General features: G+C 47.0%; 1 long non-coding RNA gene across 1 annotated transcript; it reads left to right on the forward strand.

Moving 5' to 3' along the window:
• The first annotated feature begins 213 nt into the window (after positions 1-213).
• LOC140479449 (uncharacterized) lies at positions 214-13,115 on the forward strand. Its single transcript, XR_011961042.1, has 2 exons — positions 214-248; positions 12,275-13,115. It is a non-coding gene; the product is annotated as an uncharacterized lncRNA (long non-coding RNA).
• The last annotated feature ends 6,375 nt before the right edge of the window (positions 13,116-19,490 follow it).

Raw genomic sequence — 19,490 nt, forward strand, 5'->3', positions numbered from 1 at the left:
ATTGGAAAAACATTTCACAAAGCTCCCAAGCCCAGCTGGACACAGAGAGAGACAGAGACAGAAAGACACATGAATGAGGGAGAGACAGAGAGGTTCAGAAAGAAGCTGAGAGTGAACGAGAGACTGGGAGACAGGGAGAGGTTGAGAGTGACGGGGGGGGAAGCAGAGAGTAGAGGTTTTTGTAAAGCCTCTGCACTGGGAACTCTCACTGTGGTCCACGTTCGGTAAAGGAACCAAGCTCAGACTGAGTAAGTAAACCTCAATCCTCCATTATTACCCTGTCAATACTGAAATACACCTTCTAAAATACAGTTGCTGAATTGTTGAAGGTGTTAGAGGGGAGCTACAGTGAATGAAATGGTTGATTGAGGAGCACTGTGTCTAACAGGGTGTACAGCCGTACCTCTTTAGTCCCATTGCCCCCTTTAAACAGCAAGATATAAGTCAGTCAGTTTTACTCACCGTGTGGAGGAGCTCTGTCCATTTGCAGCCTGTGGTCCCATTCCTGCAGCATGGAGTGAAATCAGTGAGTAGCCTCCTGTCAGTCTCAGTGTGACAGACACGGACAGAGTTTGATGTGAGCTCTGGCTCCCTGTCCCAGTCTCTGATCTCACTGACCTCAGCAGCAGCAGCAGCAGCAGCAGCACAGTGGGACACCGAGCTCCAACCTCCCCCAGCTTTAACTCTGCTCAATCACACAATCACAGAATTGTTACTGTGCACAAGGAGGCCATTCTGCCCATCCTGTCTGTACTGATTATCTGAATGAGCAATTCACTGAGTGTCATTCTCCTGCCTTCTGTCACCCTGCACATTGTTCCTTTTCAAATAACAGTCTCATTCCCTTCGGAATGCTTCAATTGAAGCTGCCTCCACCACACTCTCAGGCAGTGCATTCCACACCTTAACCACTCACTGGCTGAACATGTTGTTCCCCATCTGACTTTTGTTACTTTCACTAATTACTTTCAATCTGACATCTCTCGGTCTCAATCCTTTCTCAATTGGAAACATTTTCCCCCTATTTACTCTGTCCAGGCCCCTGCTGGTTTTAATTCCTCAAACAAATCTCCTCTCAGCCTTCTCCTAAGAAGACAGTTCCAAATTCCCCAATCAATCTGTATAACTGATGTTTCTCATCCCTGGAATGATCTTCAGGAATATTTTTTGCCATTCCTATAAAACCTCACCTCCTTCCTGAGTTATTCACATTTTCTATGGCCCTCATGATTTTATAACCATCTATAAGTTCACTTCTCAGCCTCTTATGCGTCAGAATAAAAAGTCTCAACTTTTCCAGCCTCTCATAGTCATGAAGTCAACAGACCTTTCAGTTCAACTTGTCCATGATAACCAGATATCCTAAACTGACCTCATCCTATTAACCAGCATTTGGCTTACATCCCTCAAAACCCTTCCTATTCATGTACCCATCCCAATGCGTTTTAAATGCTGTAATAGTATCTGCCTCTAATACTTTCTCTGGCAGCTCGATCCTGACACACACCACCCTCTGTGTGACAAGATACCCCTCAGGTCCCTTTTAAATATTTTGCCTCTCACCGTAAACCTATGCCATCTTGTTTTGGAATCCCTTTCCCAAGGAAAAGGCCTTGGATATAACCCTGTCCATGCCCCTCATGATTGTATAAACATCTATAAAGTCATCCTGAAGCCTTAGTTGCTGCAGGAAAAATAGGCCCAGTTTCTTCAGCCTTTCCCTATAGCTCAAACCCTCGAATTCCTGGCCATGTTCTTGTAAGTATTTTCTGCAGCTTTTTAAGTTTAACAGCATCCTTACTATTGCGAGGTGATCAGGATTGTTCACATTATTCCCAAAGTGGCCTCACTAATATCCTGTATAGCAGCAACATGATGTCCCAACTCCTATAGTCAAAGCAATGACCAATAAAGGCAAGTGTACCCAACAACTTCTTCATCACCCTGCCTACCTGTGACCCCACTTTCAAGTCATAATGCATTTGCATCTTCACTCCGAGGTCTCTTTGTTCAGCAACACCCCACAGGGCCCTACCACTGTATACGTTCTGCCCTGGGTTGCCTTTCCAAAATGCAACATCCCACAGTTATCTAAACTGAACTCCATTTGGCACACCTCTGCCCATTGCCCCATCTGATGAAGGTCCTGCTGTACCCTGAGATGAATTTCTTTACTATCCACTATCTCACCAATTTTGATGTAATCTACAAACTTACTGTAACTCCTATATTCACATCCAAATCATTTCTTTAAATGATAAAAGTAGTGAACCCAGCACCAAAGTTAGTGGCACACAGCTATTCACAGATCTCCAGTCTGAAAAGCAACCTTTTACCACCACTCTCTTTCTCCTCTCTTCGATCTAATATTTTGTATCCCAATGGCTCACTCCCCCTGGTTCCCATGTGGTCTAACCTTACTAACCAGTCTATCATGTGGCACCTTGTCAAACACTTTGCTAAAGTCCATATAGACTATGTCTACTGTTCTGTCTTCATTAATCTTCGTTGTCACCTCCTCAATCAAATTCAGGAGACATGATTTCCTATGCATAAAACTACATCGATTATCCAAAGAATGTAAATCCTATCCCACAGAATCCACTCCAACATCTTACCCAGCACTGACATCAGGCTCACTGGTCTATAGTTCCCCTGGCTTTTCCTTACAGTCTTTCTTAAATAATGGCATAACATTAGCCAACCTCTCTGGTTCTCCAGCACCTTACCCACGGTTGTCGGTGATACACATTTCTCAGCAAGGGGCCCAGCAGTCTCTTCCCTAGTTTCCCACAATGTTCTGGGATACACATGATCAGGTCCTAGGGTTTATCTACTACCTTTATGTGTTTTCAGATCTTGACCGTCTCCTCTTTTGTGTGTGATCTCTTTTCAAGACATCACTATTTTTCCAAATTCCCTAGCTTTCTCCACAACAAATACTGACCTGAAATATTTGTTTGGGATCTCACCCATCTCTTGTGTCTTACCAAAATACAGCACTCACATTTATCTGAATTAAACTCCATCTGCCATTCCTCAGCCCACTGGCCCAGTTGGTCAAGATTCCATTGTATTCTTAGACAGCCTTCTTCGCTGCCAATAATTAGATTAGAGTCTCTACAGTGTGGAAACAGGCCCTTCGGCCCAACAAGTCCACACCGATCCTCCGAAGAGTAACCCACCCAGACCCAATTCCCTATTAGTAATGCATCTAACACTATGGGCAATTTAACATGGCTAATTCACCTGACCTGCACATCTTTGGACCATGGGAGGAAACCATAACACCGGAAGGAAACCCATGCAGACACAGGCAGAAAGTGCAAACTCCACACAGACAGTCATCCAAGGCTGGAATCGAACCTGTGACCCTAGCACTGTGAGGCTGCAGTACTAATCACTGAGCCACCGTGCTGCCCCACCTGAGCCACCACTGAGCCACCGATGCCACCTGAAAATTCACCTGAACACACTGTCCCAACTCTGGGCTCTCCCTGCCCAGTACACTGCTACGATCCCAGTCTATATTCAGAAACTAAAGACCCCCCCCCCCCCCATTTTTAACAACTCTATCATATTTGCAGGTCTCTGTAAATTCATGCATTTGTATTCCTCCACATCCTTCCCACTGGGAGGTGACTTGTTGACTGCACTGAGGATTCTGTGTTCCTTTGTGTTCCTCTCTGACATTCCCTCCTGGCTCCCACAGCACTGCCAAGTTAGTTTAAACCCTCTCTAACAGCACTAGTAAACCACCTCACAAGAATCTAATGCACTCCCTCAGGGATCCTCTTTCCAGCCTCACAGTCACCTGTGTTCACCTCCTGATTCTATTCTCACCTGCGTGCGGCACTGGGAGTAATCCGGATATTCCTACTTTTGAGTTCCTGCTGCTTATTCCCTCCAGAGCTGCCGAACTTCTGACTGCAGGACCATGTTCCTTTTTCTCCATCCATCACTGGGACCAATGTGGACCCCGACTGCTGCCTGTTCCCCCTCTCCCCTCAGGGTGCTCTGCAGCCGCTCAGTGACATCCTTGACCCTGGCACCAGGGAGACAACACACCATCCTGGATTCCCATCTGCAGCTGCAGAAACACCTATCGATTGTCCTCACTCTCGAATATCCTCTCAGTATCACTCTTCCAGTCTTCCTTGTGCCCTCCTTGACAGCTGAGCACCCCACTGTGTTGCTCGGGACTTGGCTCTGGCTGCACTCCCCAGATGAACCATCATTCTTATCAGGATTTGGAACTGAATCCTGGTTGGAGAGTGGGATACAATCGGGGATTCCGGTATTAGCTGCCTAGTCGTTTTGGACTGTCTGCTGCTCCCCCATTCCCTCTCTCCCTGCATACTCTGAAGCTGCAGAGTGACCACATCTGGAAACGTGCTCTCCACGGAGCTCTCAGCCTCACGGATTCTCCGCACTGACACCAGCTGCTGCTCAAGCTCCGAAACCCGGATCTCCAACTGCTGTCACTGAACACACCTCCTGCTCTCATGGTATTCCAGGAGCTGTGAAGCATTCTGAAGTTCCCACCTAAATGCACACTCTCTCCACTCATTGGTCATCTCTTGGCAATGTTCTGATAGTAAACAGATGCAGCAGGGCTCACAGTCCAGTGGGTTCAATGTTCCAGGGTTTTGGGGAAACTCTCCAGAAGACTTTAAGAAATAGGAGCAGAAATCAGCCATTTAGCCCATTGAATCTGCTCTGCCATTTGATCTTGGCAGATATGCTTCTCACCCCCATTCTACTGCCTGCTCCATAGGAACTTTCCATCCCCTTAACAATCACGAACCTATCTATCTCTGTCTTAAATACACTCAGTGACTTGGCCTCCACTGTCCTCTGCAGCAATGGGTTCCACAGATTCCCCACCCTCTGGCTGAAGATATTCTTCCTCATCTCAGCTCTAAAGAGTCGGCCCTTCATTCTGCGGCTGTGCCTTGGTTACCGAGTCACTCCTGTTTTTGGAAACATCTTCTCCCCATCCACTCTCTCCAGGACTATTAGAATTCAGTAAATTTCAATAAGATCCCTCCTCATCCTTCTAAACCCCATTGATTACAGACCCAGAGTCCTTTCACACGCCTCATATGACAAGCCCTTCATCCCCAGGATTATTCTTGTAAACCCCACCAATGCCAGCACATTGTTTCTTAAAATACGGATCCCAAAAATGCTCACAATATTCCAAATGCAGTTTGACCAGAACCTTACACAGCCTCAGCAGTACATCTCTGCTCTTGTATTCTGGCCCTATTGAAATGAATGCTATCTTTTCATTTGCCTTCCCAAGCACAAACTGGACCTGCGAGTTCACCTGAAGAGAAACCTGAATGAGGTTTCTGCTTTAGATTTCCAAAGGCTTTCCTTATTGAGCAAACAGTTTTTGCATTCCTTCTTGTATTCTATCTGTCATTTCTTTGCCCACTCTCAGAGCCTCTCCAGGATCTTTTGCAGCCTTCCCACTTCCTCAACACTACCTGTCCCTCCACCTATCTCATGTCGTCTGCAAACTTAGCAACAATGTCTTCACTTGCTTCATCCAGATTGTTCATGTATAACGTGAATAGTTATGGTCCCAACATTGACACCTGCAGAACTCTACTCGTCACCAGCTGCCATCTTTCCTCACTCTCTGCTTTATAACAACCTGCCAGCCCCAGTCCTCAGTCCATGCCAGTACATTGCCCCTAAAACTATGGGTGCTTATTTTACGTCAAATACCTTCTGGAAATCCAAATACATTACTTCCTCGGACTCTCCTTTGTCTGATTGGCTCATTGCCTCCTCAAAGAATTCTAATAGATTTGCCAGGCATGTCCTCCCCTTGATGAAACCGTGTTGACTCAGCCCTATTTTACCATTGCACTTCCAAGTCCTCTGCAATTTCATCCCTAAATTGAATTCTAAAATCTTACCAACAACTGAATCCAGGCTAATTGGCCTATAATGTACCATCTTCTACCTCCCTCCCTTCTTAAGCAGGGTTGGTATGTGAGCCATTTTTTTATCCCTTACCCCCACCAAACCTCCACCTCCACACCCTGACTCCATTGATTCCTTAAAGATCATCACCAATGCCTCCACACTCTCCTCAGTGATCTCCTTCAGAACACACGGGTGTAGTTCATCCAATCTGGGTCTTTTATCCATATTCAGACCTTTCAGCTTTCCCAGTACCTCCTCCTTAGTAATGGACACTACACTCCCCTCTGCCCCCTGACAGTCTTGAAGTACTGGAACGCTGCTGGTGTTTTTCATGGTGCAGACTGATGCAAAGGACCGATTCAATTCCTCGGCTATTCCATCATTTCCGACTATTCTTTCTCCAACCTCATTTTCCAGTGATCCAATGTCTATTTATATATCTGCTAAAATTCTTGCAATCTTCTTTTGTATTACTGGCGAGCATACTCCAACATTTCACCTTCTCCACCTGTAATGCTTTTTTAGTTATCCTCGATAGGTTTTTAAAGACTTCCTAATTCTCTGACTTCACTATTCTCCACCACATTGGATGCCTTTTCTTTTGCTTTTATGCTGTCCTAGACCTCTCTCATCAGCCGTGGTTGCCTTGTCCTCCCCTGAGTATGTTTTTTTTTTCTTTTTTGGGATGAATTCCTACTCTACTTCCTGAATTACTCCCAGAAACTCTGCTGTTTGCTGCCCCACCATCTTACCTGCTCGGGTCCCCTTCCAATCAACTCTGGCCAGCTCCTTCCTCATGTCTTTGTAGTTACCTTTACTCAATTGAAATACTGTTCCATCTGATTGTAGTTTCTCCCTCTCAAGCGACAGGGAGAATTCCATCATATTATGGTCATTTATCCACAGGGATACTTTCACCTTAAACTCACTAATCAAGTTTGCCTCATTACACATCACTGAATCCAGACCTGCCTGTTCTGTAGTGGCTCAACCACAAGCTGCTCCAATAACCATCTCGTAGATATTCCTTGAAATCCTTTTCTTTAGACGCACTACCCAGTCCACCCATCCATTGAGGTCTACCCTGAAATTTAGTTTATGCCTTTTCTGTCTCCTGATTGATTTTATTCCCCACACCCTGATTACTGTTTGGAGACCTGAACATAACCTGCATCAGATTCTTTATTGCGGTTCCTCAACTCTACCCACACAGATTCTACACCTTCTGACTCTCTACCACTTCTTGCTATTGATTGAATTTTATTTCACACTAACAAGGCAACTCTTCCCCCTCTGACCATCTGCCTGTCCTTTTGATAGGACATGTATCCTTGGATATTTAGTTCCCAGCAGGGATCCCCTTACAGCCATGTCTCTGTGATACTCACAACATTGTACCTGCCAGTTTCAATCTGCACTACCAGCTCATTGTGTATACTGTGTGTATTTAAGTACAACACCCTCAGTCCTGCATTGACTGCCCTCCTTCCCATCATTGTCCACTTATATGCTGTGTTTGATGTTCGACTCTTGTTCCTTTCTGTACACTCTGTCCTCGTACGTCTTCTAGAAACTTGAATAACCTCTCCTGAGCCCTCCTCCACTTTAATTAGTTTAAACTCCTTGTACACTCAATTTACCTTGATTTATGGCATCACTTTATCTACCTTATTCGGAATGATTCTTGCATTTAGATACGAACCCTTTAAGTTTGTTCTGTTATTGATTTTCCCTGCACTTCTTCAGTTCCTTTGATATTGAAAAAATCCGTCCCTATCTTTTATTTTCTGGTAACAATCAATCCCATCACTAACCAGCAATCGTACCTTCTCCTTCACTTTCTGTTTTCTCATTTTCCATCCAAGTGAACCAACTTACTTTATCGTTGTGTTGACTTCAGGCATGGTGGCTCAGTGGGTAGCACTGCTACCTCATAGCACCAAGGACCCGGGTTTAATTCCTGCCTTGGGAAACTGTCTGTGTGGTGTTTGCACATTCTCCCTGTGGCTGTGTGGGTTTCCCCCATGTGCTCTGGTTTACTCCCACTGACCAAAGATGTGCAGGTCAGGTGAATTGGCCGTTCTAAATTCCCTACAGTGTTTGGTGAAATAGTCAGGAGTAAATGTACGGAAGGTGTCTCATTGGGCTGCTGTTCGGAGGGTTGATGTGGACTTGTCAGGCTGAACTACTATTTCCACACTGTAGGGAATCTAATCAGGCCAATATTTATCATTAATCCAACATCATTAATGCTTTTTGATATCATTGCTTCTAGTTGGATCTTACTGTGTAGAAACTGGCTGCCACGTTCCTGACATTGCAACTGTGACTGTTTGTCAAACAAAACTGTCTGGAAATGTCTTTGGAAGAGCCTGAAATGTTAAGGGCTGGATTGATGCCCATATCCCTCTAAACTCTTCCTATTTACATATGCATGCCTTTTAAATGTTGTAATTGTACCAGCCTTCACCACTTCTTCTGGCAGCTCATTCCACACATTTAACACCCTCTGAATGAAAACGTTGCCCCTTAGGTCCCTTTTAAATCTTTCCCCTGTCACCTTCAGCTTATGCCCTCCAGTTCTGGACTCCCCCACTCTGGAGAAAAGATCTTCTCTATTCACCCTATCGATGCCGCTCATGATTTTATAAACCTCTATACGGTCACCCATCAACCTGCAATGATCCAGGGAAAACAGCCTCAGCATATTCAGCCTCTCCCAAGAGCTCAAACCCTCCAACCTTGGCAGCATCCTTGTAAATCTTTTCCGAACCATTTTAAGATTCACAACATTATCCCTACAGCAGGGAGACCAGAATTGCACACAGTATTCCAAAAGTGCCCTATCCAACGTCCTGTACAGCGGCAACAGCTCCCAACTCCAATACTCAATGCACTGACCAATAAAGGAAAGCAAACCAAATGACTTTGTCACTCCCCGCCAAGTCCCGCACCCCCCTCCTCCCCCCTCCGACCTGCAACTTCACTTTCAGTGAACTATTCTTTTTTTTTGGATGAACTGGGAGTCTTTCAGTTGTAAAAGATGCCATTCCATGGCACTGTTGGATGAAGAGCAGGCAGTTCCCCCTGGTGTCCCTGATCAATATATATCCCCCAATCAAAATCACTGAAAATCTATTTCTCTGCTATTTATCACACGGTGTTTGGGATCTAGCTGTGCACAGTCTGCTGGAAGGATCCACTTATCTATATCGCGCTGTAACCTACCACATCCTTCTTCACTGTCCACAACTCCACCGACTTTCGTGTCATCCGCAAACTTGCTCACCCAGCCTTCAAGCCCCTCCTCCAGGTCATTTATAAAAATGACAAACAGCAATGGTCCCAAAACAGATCCTTGTGGAACACCGCTAGTAACTGCGCTCCAAGATGAACCTATACCATCAACTACTACCCTCTGTCTCCTTCCAGCCAGCCAATTCCTAATCCAAACCTCTGATGCACCCTCAATGCCATACCTCCGTACTTTTTCCATTAGCCTGCCATGGCGTAGCTTATCGAACGCCTTGCTAAAATCCATATACACTACATCCACTGCTTTACCCTCGTCCACTTCCTTGGTCACCTTCTCAAAGAATTCACTAAGGTTTGTGAGGCACGACCTGCCCTTCACAAAACCATGCTGACTATCCTTGATCACATTATTCCTATCTAGATGTTCATAAATCCTATCCCTTACAATTCTCTCTCAGACTTTGCCCACAACAGAAGTGAGACTCACTGGCCTATAGTTACTCGGGCTATCCCTGCTCCCTTTCTTGAACAAGGTGACCACATTTGCTATCCTCCAGTCTTCTGGCACTATTCCCGTAGACAACGACGACACAAAAGTCAAGGCCAATGGCTCTGCTATCTCCTCCCTAGCTTCCCAGAGGATCCTAGGATAACTGCCATCAGGCCCAGGGGACTTATCTATTTTCATCCTTTCCAGTATTCCCCAGACCTCTTCTCGACCTACCTCAAGGCCATCCATTCTAATCACTTGTGACTCAATACTGACGAAAAGTATTGATTTAGTGTCTAACCAATCTCCTCCGCCTCCACACACAACTTCCCACTACTATCCTTGACTGGACCGATACCTACCCTAGTCATCCTTTTATTCCTGACATACCTATAGAAAGCCTTTGGGTTTTCCCTAATCCTACCACCCGAGGACTTTTCATGTCCCCTTCTCGCTGACCTTCTACACAGACACCCCAATGTGACTCGTTCCCGAAGTGTGGAGCCGATTCTGCTCCAATGTTCTCAGATAAGGCTCTCCTGATCTGTGGGTGATCGGAGGTTTGTTAAAGAGGTATCGAGCTCCATCCCACTTTCCAGCTCTTGCTCCATAACTCTGGAGGTTTCACTGTTTGAAGTGAATATCCAAGCTTTTTATCAATGTGATGAGTGTTTCTGCCTCTCCCACCTTTTCGGACAGTGAGTCCCACATCCCACCAGCCTCTGGGTGAAATCAAATACCCTCAACTCCCCTCTAATCCTGCCCCCAACTGATTTCAATCTCTCCCCATGGTTGTTGCCCTCTGTGCTGGTGGAAATCAGTCCCTCCTACCCACTCTGTCCAGGCCCCTCATCATTTTACACACCACAATCAAATCTCCCCTCGGCCACCTCTGTTCCAAAGAAAACACTCCCAGCCAAACCAATCATTCCTCAAAGCTCAAAGTCCCCATTCCAGACAAACTCCTCGCCCGACCCCATCTCTAATGGAATCCCATCCTTCCTGTAATGTGGTGACCAGAACCATACACTTTTCCCTCACTGTGCTCTAACTGGGGTTTTATCCAGTTCCAGAATAAACAAACTCCTTGCTTTCGCTGTCAACCAATAATGAGGTAAGGGAGGTGATGGTCTTATGGTGTTATTGCTGAACTGTTAATCCAGAGATCCAGATAATGTTCTGGGCACCAGGGTAAGAATCCAGCAGATGGTGGCATTCAAATTCAATCAAACAAAATCTGGAATTAAGAGTCTAATGACGACCATGAAACCATTGTTGATTGTCAGGAAAAAGCCGTCTGATTCCCTAATGTCCTTTAGGGAAGGAAACTGCCATCCTTACCATGTGACTCCAGACCCACAACAATGTGGTTGACTCTAAACTGCCCTCTGGGTGATTTGGGATGGGCAATAAATGCTGCCAATCCAGCAATTGCCTCATTCCATCAAGGGAAAATGAAGAACAGTTTATCCCATGTGTCTTCTTACCACCTTACTGACCCGCATTAATCACCATGGCCACATCTTCCACCTCCACAAACATTTGAGTTGCAGCCTCAAATTGACAAGAGACATTCCTTCATTATCTGAAAAAGAGATAGAAACATCCAAACCTGGAGCAGCATTACGCCATTCGGCCCGTCAACCATGTTCCACCATTCAATATGATCATGGCTGATCATGCAACACTGTCCCCTGTTCCTGCTTTCTCCCCACATTCTTTGATCCCTTTAATCCAAACAAATATATCTAATTCTTTATTGAACACATACTGCATCAAATTCCCTTTTGCTGTTAAAATGGATGAGAATTATTGGGTTGTTGTTTTTTGACCAGTATGAACACAATGGCTGATGGGCCTTTTGGGTCTCTCTGACTCGATGATTCTATTATTATAATTTATGAATAACTGAGTACCAAGCACTGACTCCTGTGGCATCCTAAGTTGTAATTACCTGACATTCAGAAAAAGACTCCTTCTTTCTGTCCTGTCTGCCAACCAGTTCCCAATCCATGTCAGTACATGACACCCAATCCTCTTGTTCATTTGGTCTAGATCTGGGAGTCCCACCCTTACTCATTGTGGGAACAGATTCTGAACAATCTCTGTCTCATCCTTCGAGGGCTCCCATTGTCTTGACACTGATTTCCCACAATGCCGCTTGTTCCGATCCACTTTTCCCAAAACACCACACATTTGAGTAAAATGAAACCTTGAACACTTGCTCCATGGTTCTCTATTTCCATCCCTCCTCTCAATCTCACTGAGTTCTGATTACTGTCACTGAAATGCTCCCCCATTGACAGCCCTTCCAGCTGCCCACATTCATTTTATAAACAATGGTCCAAAACTGTCCATTCTCTCTCTGCTGCTTCACCATCACTTTCTCTGGAGCAGTTAGGGATGGGTCATAAATGCTGGCCTTGCCAGTGACACTCACATCCCAAGAAGCAATTTGAACAATGCCTGGTCATTTGTTGGGTTTATTCTGTATTGACGACAAATGTTCAAAAAGATTGTATGGACAGTGAAGGGTTGAATTCCCTTCCAGTGGCAGGAATTAAAATTGTTTCTCTTGTCTTTCAGGCCGTGAGAACTCTCAGCCAAAGCTGACCCTCCTGCCCCCCTCCCCGGAGCAGATAGATGCCAAGGGCACTGCCACCCTGGTGTGCCTTGCCAATCACTTCTATCCCGATGAGCTGGAGGTGCAGTGGAAGAAGGACGGTGCAGTCATTTCGGACGGGGTTCAGACCAGTAACTACCTGCGAGCTTCGGACAGCACCTACAGTGTCAGCAGCCTGCTGACCCTCTCTGGGTCTGACTGGGAGTCCAACGCTCGCTTCTCCTGTGCCCTCACCCACGTGACACTCCCCTCTCCCCTCAGCAAGAGCATCAGGAGATCAGAATGTGTGTAGAGTGTTTGAGACAGTCCACAGAGGAGACACAACTTTAAACAGAACAGGGCTGAGCTGGCAGGACAAAGGTCATTGTCAGCACTGAATTTCAACTCTCTTCCTTCTTGGGACTGGCTCAGAGACACTTCTGATGTTTGGATGTTAAAGCAGATCATTGGGGTAGCGGCAAGAGAGCTTTACACTGTGTCAGACCTCATACTGTCCTTGTCCTGGGAGTGTTTGTGGGGACAGGATTGCCTTGTGATGTCAGCCGTACAAACCAATGTGTACCTCAGAAGTCTCTGCTTCAGTAAACCATATCTCCTTCCTGCTCAGCTGCGAGTTACAATTTAAGGTTTTATCACTGATTAAAGGGACAGGATTCTCATGTTATTGAGAAAATCTCTCCAAGTGTTTTCCTCAAGCTCCATTGTGGCTGTGAATTTGAGCAGCTTCCTCTGTCTGGGCTGTTAATTGCAGTTTTTTCTTTCTGTCAATGTGAATGTGGAAAAGGGAATAAAAGTGAAGATTCACTTTCTGTCTCTGCGTACTTTGGAAATAACTGACCTCCACCTCCACCCCTCCCCCCTCAACTCTGAGTTGAAAGCTGTATTTCAGCAGGTCATTGTCACAATTGGTTACTTGGCCTTTCAATCAATTTCAATTCTCAATCATCAGTCATTTACAAATGATCCCTTTAATCAGGAATTTATGTCGATTTCAAAAAGAACAGAAACTGAAAATTGTTAGGACTCAATAAGTACAATCTGATGTATTCCCTCTTCACTCTGATGGTCCAGGACCAGCTGATGGGATCGAACTGTGCAATCTCTGCTGTATGTCGAATAGCCCCCGAAACAATCTTCGGCCAATCACAGACATTTTTGGCTGAGTGTGTCTCTCTGAGTGTGAGTGTTTAACCTCATACTGCCTGTGGATGTCTCTCTGAGTGTGGGTGTGTTATGCAGAGAGACACCCACAGACAGCATTCAGTAATACACCCACATTCGGCGAGACACCTATCCATGGCATGGAGTGTGAGTGTGTTACTCAGTGAACATAGAACATAGAACATCGAAAAATACAGTGCAGTACAGGCCCTTCGGCCCTCGATGTTGCACCGACCGAAGCCGACCTAACCTACACTAACCCAATAACCTCCATATGCTTGTCCAATGCCCGCTTAAATGACCATAAAGAGGGAGAGTCCACCACTGCTACTGGCAGGGCATTCCATGAACTCACAACCCGCTGAGTAAAAAGTCTACCCCTAACATCTGTCTTATACCGACCACCCCTTAATTTAATGCTGTGTCCCCGAGTAACAGCTGACTCCATATGCGGAAAAAGATTCTCACTGACACCCTATCTAAACCCCTAATCATCTTGTACACTTCTATCAAATCTCCCCTAAACCTTCTTATCTCCAATGAGAACAGTCCCAAGTGCCTTAGCCTTTCCTCATATAATCTTCCTACCATGCCAGGCAACATCCTGGTAAACCTCCTCTGCACTCGTTCAAATGCCTCCATATCCTTCCTATAGTAAGGCGACCAAAACTGCACACAATACTCCAGATGAGGCTGCACCAGAGTCTTATACAACTGCAACATGACCTCAACACTCTGGAACTCAATTCCTCTACCAATAAAGCCCAGTACACCATATGCCTTCTTCACAGCACTATTTACCTGGGTGGCAACTTTCAAAGATCTGTGTACATGGACACCAAGATCCCTCTGCTCATCCACACTACCAAGTAGTCTAGCATTAGCCCAGTAATCCATCTTCTTGTTACTCCTACCAAAGTGAATGACTTCACACTTAGCTACATTGAATTCCATTTGCCACCTTACTGCCCAGCTCTGCAACTTATCTATATCCCGCTGTAACCTGCCACACCCTTCTTCGCTGTCCACAACTCCACCGACTTTCGTGTCATCCGCAAACTTGCTCACCCAGCCTTCAAGCCCCTCCTCCAGGTCATGTATAAAAATGATAAACAGCAATGGTACCAAAACAGATCCTTGTGGAACACCGCTAGTAACTGCGCTCCAAGATGAACCTATACCATCAACTACTACCGTCTGTCTCCTTCCAGCCAGCCAGTTCCTAATCCAAACCTCTAATGCACCCTCAATGCCATACCTCCGTAGTTTTTCCATTAGCCTGCCATGGGGTACCTTATCGAACGCCTTGCTAAAATCCATGTACACCACATCTACTGCTTTACCCTCGTCCACTTCCTTGGTCACCTTCTCAAAGAATTCAATAAGGTTTGTGAGGCACGACCTGCCCATCACAAAACCATGCTGACTATCCTTGATCACATTATTCCTGTGCTGCCTGTCTCACAGAGTGCATGTGTTGCTTAGTGCTGCCTGGAGGTGTCTCTCTCAGTTTGAGTGTGTTACTCTGTTAAAAATCAAACAACATCTCAAACATCAAAAACTGTAAGGACAACAAACTTTTATCCACCCACCTCCATAACCAGCGCTCCTCAAACATTCCAGAAGATTCCCCTGGCCTCGGAAACGCCATGAGCCATGCGGCTGACGCAGCTACCACCACCACGCTGAGTGATGATGTCACTTCCGCCCACATCATGGCCACTCCCACAGCCACTTCCGGCCCTCACAGCATCGCTGATGCCACACGCTCAGTGACTTCCGCCACCCCTACTGCTATGATCACCACCACTTCCGCCTCCAGCAGCGCTACTTACCTGCATTCTGCTGACATGCCCCCCACAGACCCCCCTGTCACTATCCCCCCACCCCAGAACCCCGAGGGCAACATTACCCCAGCTGATGCCTCCACCCCCATTCCCCCCACCATCACACCCACTCCAGGTACTGGCTCCGACCCCACTCCCAGCTCCAGACCCACACCAGATCCCAGCTCCCGGCCCTGCCGAGTTTTCACCATCCCTCCAGACCTCCCACTCACTGAGGACGAACGATCAGTCCTCAGCAAAGGACTCACCTTCATCCCCCTCCGTCCACGCATCAATGAATTTAATACATGACGTGACATCGAACAATTCTTCCGTCGCCTCCGCCTCCGAGCTTACTTTCACAATCAGGACTCCCGCCCACCTTCCAAGGACCCCTTCGCCCACCTCCAATACACTGCATCCACCGGGCCACCCCGCGCTGGCCTATTACCTGCCCTCGACCTCTTCATTTCCAACTGCCGCCGGGACATTAACCGCCTCAACCTGTCGTCCCCCCTCCCGCACTCCAACCTCTCACCCTCACAATGCGCAGCCCTCCAATCCCTCTGCTCCAATCCCAACCTCACCATTAAGCCAGCGGATAAAGGGGGCGCAGTGGTAGTCTGGCGCACTGACCTCTACTCCGTTGAAGCCAAACGCCAACTCGAGGACACCTCTTCCCACTGTTCCCTCGACCATGACCCCACCCCCCATCACCAAACCATCATCTCCCAGACCATACAAAACCTCATCACCTCAGGAGATCTCCCACCCACAGCTTCCAACCTCATAGTCCGGGAACCCCGCACTGCCCGGTTCTACCTCCTTCCCAAGATCCACAAGCCTGACCACCCTAGCCGACCCATTGTCTCAGCATGCTCCTGCCCCACTGAACTCTTCTCTACCTACCTTGACACTGTCCTATCCCCCCTAGTCCAGGAACTCCCCACATACGTTCGAGACACCACCCACGCCCTCCTCCTTCTCCAAGACTTCCGTTCCCCTGGCCCCCAACGCCTTATCTTCACCATGGATATCCAATCACTCTACACTTCCATTCGCCATGACCAGAGCCTCCTAGCCCTCCATTTTTTCCTCTCCGGCGCCACCTCGTGCTCCCGTGAGGAGGTTGAGCAATTCATCAACTTCACCAACACATTCCACCCTGACCTTAAATTTACCTGGATTATCTCTGACACCTCGCAACCCTTCCTGAACCTCTCCATCTCCATTAGTGACGACCGACTTGACACTGACATTTTTTACAAACCCACCGACTCCCATAGCTACCTGGATTACACCTCTTCCCACCCTATCTCTTGCAAAAATGCCATCCCGTATTCCCAATTTCTCCGCCTCCGCCGTATCTGCTCCCAGGAGGACGAGTTCCACAATAGAACACACCAGATGGCCTCCTTCTTTAGAGACCGCAATTTCCCTTCCGACGTGGTTAAAGATGCCCTCCAACGCATCTCGTCCACATCCTGCACATCTGCCCTCAGACCCCACCCCTCCAACCGTAACAAGGACAGAACACCCCTGGTGCTCACCTTCCACCCTACATACCTTCGCATCAACCAAATCATCCACCGACATTTCCGCCACCTCCAAAAAGACCCCACCACCAGGGATATATTTCCCTCCCCACCCCTTTCCGCCTTACGCAAAGACCGTTCCCGCCGTGACTACCTAGTCAGGTCCACACCCCCAAACAACCCACCCTCCAATCCTGGCACTTTCTCCTGCCACCACAGGAACTGAAAATCCTGTGCCCACACCTCCTCCCTCACCTCTATCCAAGGCCCTAAAGGAGCTTTCCACATCCATCAAAGTTTCACCTGCAGATCCACCAATATCATTTATTTTATCTGTTGCTCCCGAAGTGGTTTCCTCTACATTGGGGAGACTGGGCGCCTCCTAGCAGAGCGCTTTAGGGAACATCTCCGAGACACCTGCACCAATCAACTAACCGCCCCGTGGCCCAACATTTCAACTCCCCCTCCCACTTTGCCGATGACATGGAGGTCCTGGGCCTCCTTCACCGCAGCTCCCTCACAACCAGACGCCTGGAGGTAGAACGCCTCATCTTCCGCGTCGGAACACTTCAACCCCAGGGCATCAATGTGGACTTCAACAGTTTCCTCATTTCCCCTTCCCCCACCACACCCTATCTCTAAACTTTCAGCTCAGTAACTGTCTCCTTGACTTGTCCGGACTTGTCCGACCTGCCTACTTCTTTTCCACCTATCCACTCCACCCTCTCCTCCTTGACCTATCAACTTCATCTCCTCCCCCACTCACCCATTATACTCTATGCTCCTCTCTCCCCACCCCCACCCTCCTCTAGCTTATCTCTCCACGCTTCAGGCTCACTGCCTTTATTCCTGATGAAGGGCTTTTGCCCGAAACGTCGATTTCGCTGCTCGTTGGATGCTGCCTGAACTGCTGTGCTCTTCCAGCACCACTAATCCAGTATTTGGTTTTCAGCATCTGCAGTCATTGTTTTTACCAGGTTATAGTCCAACAGGTTTAATTGGAAGCACACTAGCTTTCAGAGCACCACTCTGGTGATAGTGGAGGGTTCGATTGTAACACAGATTTTGTCACGATCTGTGTTACGATCATAATTCTGTGTTATGATCGAGGCCTCCACGATCACCTGATGAAGGAGCGTTGCTCTGAAAGCTAGTGTGTTTCCAATTAAACCTGTTGGACTAAAACCTGGTGTTGTGTGATTTTTAACTTTGTGCACCCCAGTCCAACACCGGCATCTCCAAATCCTGTCTCACAGAGTGCGTGTGTTACTCTGTGCTGCCTGCAGGTGTCTCTCTTAGTGTGCTTTTGTTAATCTGTGCTGCCTGGAGGTGTCTCTCTCCGTGCGAGTGTGTTACTCTGTGCTGCCTGTAGGTGTCTCATCAGTGCGAGTGTGTTACTCTGTGCTTCCTGCAGGTGTCTCTCTCAGTGTGAGTGTGTTCCTCTGTGCTGTGCTGCCTGCAGGTGTCTCTCTCAGTGCGAGTGTGTGACTCTGTGCTGCCTGCAGTTGTCTCTCTGAGGTATGTGTCTCCGAGCGATGGATTGGGAACGGGCTTTGTGCTGGGGATTGAAGATCAGGATTTAATCTTCTCAAATCATGAATGAAAAACAGTTCAGCTGATTCAGTCTGAGATGGCAGTTCATTCAGATGGCCAAAGGTAAAAATCACACAACACCAGGTTATAGTCAAACGGGGTTTATTTGGAAGTAGAAGCTTTCAGAGCGCTGCTCCTTCATTAGGTATCTGGAGGGCAGGATTATTGGACACAGAATTTGCAGTGAAATTGAGATTGCAGTTGAAAAAGGTGAATATTGAGAGTGTATTCTCAGTAAGGGAGCGATTTCAGAGGCAGTGGGCACTGTGTTCCCCAATGCGTTGCTCAATTACAAGTGGATTTTCTGAATCCAGAGTCAGAGCAGTCATGACTGCCTGCCCAGCCAATGCTGGATTCCCACAGTCATAATTCAGTGGTTAATTAACCCAAACCTAGGTGCAACAATATTACCTTCCAGGGAGGGGAGCTGTCTGAGTGAGGGAGGGAGGTTGAATTCTTGAAACCCCGAGAATTCTCTCCCCCTGCCCCAGCTGTGATGACCATGTGGGACTATGCTCCTCTGGGATGATGACCACGTTCCTGGGTGATGGAGGGAAGATCAACTCCTCCCAAAGGCAGCATAAGCTGGATAAAAGGGGCATCAAGAGTAAGCATGGGGAGATTGAGGGTGACAAAAGGAGGGGGTTGGTTGGCAGGTTGTTAGTCAGAGTCAGGTACCAGATTATCAGTTCTTCTGACACTCCCCTGTTTATCTGTCAGTTAGGGCTCCCTGATTGGACAAAAGTTAACTGTCCCTCTCAGGGAACTCATATTTTATCAAAAAGAATAAAACATTTATTGAACAAGGAACACAAGAGCTCAATGACACTCGACAAAATGAATGGTTTGAAAGATTTCATTTGGACATCGCAAATGAGATTTGAAAAAGGGCTTTTTGACTCGGGAATCTGGAATGGATGTCATAGAATCCCTACAGTGAGGAAACAGGCCATTTGGCCCAACAAGTCCACACTGATCCTTCGAGGAGTTACCCACCCTAGACGTTTTATCGTATTACTCTACTTTTCCCCTGATTAATGAACCTAACCTAACCCATCAGGCCC

This window comes from Chiloscyllium punctatum, chromosome 7 (genome assembly GCF_047496795.1).
Source record: "Chiloscyllium punctatum isolate Juve2018m chromosome 7, sChiPun1.3, whole genome shotgun sequence".
In the NCBI taxonomy this organism is placed as follows: domain Eukaryota; kingdom Metazoa; phylum Chordata; class Chondrichthyes; order Orectolobiformes; family Hemiscylliidae; genus Chiloscyllium; species Chiloscyllium punctatum.